At 39.4% G+C, this 2,103-nt stretch overlaps 1 long non-coding RNA gene across 1 annotated transcript; it reads right to left on the bottom strand.

Annotated features, from left to right (window-relative positions):
* Positions 1–559: 559 nt before the first annotated feature.
* LOC136539213 (uncharacterized) lies at positions 560–1,616 on the bottom strand. Its single transcript, XR_010779608.1, has 3 exons — positions 1,477–1,616; positions 816–1,385; positions 560–687 (listed from the first exon to the last, which is right to left on the bottom strand). It is a non-coding gene; the product is annotated as an uncharacterized lncRNA (long non-coding RNA).
* Positions 1,617–2,103: the final 487 nt, after the last annotated feature.

Genomic DNA, 2,103 nt, shown 5'->3' on the forward strand with positions numbered 1-2,103 from the left:
TTGCAACTGAAATAATTTAAAATGTAGTAAAAGCACAGACCGAGATAGGTTTTTCGTTTGAGGGTAAGTATTCCAGGTTGCGCTCAGAATGGAGCAACCTCGTGCATATTCTGAATCTAAAACTTTTCATTTCCTTCTGTACAAGCGAAAGTAGTGCATGTCATGTAGCAGTTTTTGTTTCAGTATGTACCAATTTGCAAGTGACAATAATTCTAAGACTCACCGGTGTGAAATCATGAGCCATTTGATCTCCGTCCCATGCCATTATATATTTTATTACATACGCCCCACACGAAATACTGCAACGGAACATAAACATAAGTAATTGGAGTACAACATTAATACAGCAAAGGAAAAAGAGTACCTGTCGGTTTGGTGCGGTATGTTATCATAGGGAACTATATCCCAGTCGCGCAAGTTAATTGGTTTTTCAAATATAACCAAGTCTCTCTTGACTGAATACTCGATGCATGTCTGTATGCCTTCCACCTAGTGGATGGCGAGATACATGTTAAGTTTGATCAACCGGTATTTGTAGTTACACAGAGGATCTGTACTTACCAATGTCTTCTCTAGGTCTCTGTCTCGCATTCCTGGTATAGAGTTAAGTATTTGTACCTCTATCTTTATATAATTCAACACTAGGAGAGCCCAGTGGTTGTTGTTGATATGCATTGGCACAAAAACCTAGGAAAAATAATTGAAAACTATTGAGTGTATGGCTATAATCCAAACTGGCAAGATTTCCAAGATTCATAGTACAACACGAGATAACAACCAAGCCAAAGTGTCAAAACAAAATCAGTTATACGTACCAAATGCCTTCCTTCACATTTTTCGGCAATTATCTTCCTGAATGTCGAGCGTTCGTCAGGACCCAGATTATTTGTTGCCAACTTATGGGCTTGGAACGTTGTTATATATGATGCCGACTCATTCTCCACATTGCTGATATGAACAAAGGCATTTATGACCTGCAAAAGGTTGAGTTAGTACATAGTAGGTGTGTGCATGTTTGTACTGACGACATGGATCTGAAATGATGTTACCTCATCTACTATAAAGCCCCCTATGACATTTTGGCGTAGCTGTTCTGCTGTAAGAACATGGCCATCTATGTGTACAACCGTAGCGTGGTCGTAACTTGATACTAAGAAGATGGCAGCGTCTGTGTCAATTTGTTTCAAATTGTAATCATTGTCGATAATGGGCTGTCTTGGTTTGATATGTGTAGAGGGGTTGCCGATAATATGCTTCCCTGGTTCATTATTTGTAGAGGGGCCGCCTTTCTGTTGCATGATGTTTTCCGTCCTACCATTTCTTGCAGTGGGTGCTTCATCATTTATTCTTGCCAATGTCTGTTGGAAACGTTTGCGGTGTGATTCCTGCAATTGGTATTTTTTTGTTAAATTCCAAAGTATCTATTATAGCACCAGACATGAACTAGTGATAACTGAACTTGTGTAGATGTAATACCTGCAGATGTGAAGATGTAGTCATAGAAGATGGCTGAGCATTTGTAGATGTAGGCATAGGTGGCTGAACTTTTGCAGATGTAGGCATAGGTGGCTGAACTTTTGCAGATGTAGGCATAGGTGGCTGAACTTTTGCAGATGTAGGCATAAGTGGCTGAACATGTGCTGTTGTAGGAGTAGGCTGAATAAGAAGCTGCACTAGCTGTCGGAGTTCCTGTTTTTTGACACATTGTTAGATAATGAAGCATGGATGGGTAGCTAAAATAAGTATTCTCACGCTGGTTACCTTGATTTTCATTTTCATTTGTGCATTTTCAGCTTCAATCTTACTCGCCCTGGAAGCTTCCAGTCTCATTTCTTTTTTAAACTTAGCAAACTCCTCATTTTGTGATAGTATTTTACTACCAAGTTTGTATTCCATGTCAATAGTTTTTTTTCAACTTGCAGTCCAAGGTGAGTTTCGGTGTCATTCTTCCATTCTTCAAGGCTTTTCATCTACATAATTAGCAAATAATGAATTAGGCACACAGAGCTTGGGCACATAAGTAGATGCCATACTTACTTTTTGGTTGCTTAGACCCTCCTCGCATACTGGTGAATTTATCATGTACCCCTCGTGGCATATTTT

The sequence above is a fragment of the Miscanthus floridulus genome, chromosome 2, assembly GCF_019320115.1.
Source record: "Miscanthus floridulus cultivar M001 chromosome 2, ASM1932011v1, whole genome shotgun sequence".
In the NCBI taxonomy this organism is placed as follows: Eukaryota; Viridiplantae; Streptophyta; class Magnoliopsida; order Poales; family Poaceae; genus Miscanthus; species Miscanthus floridulus.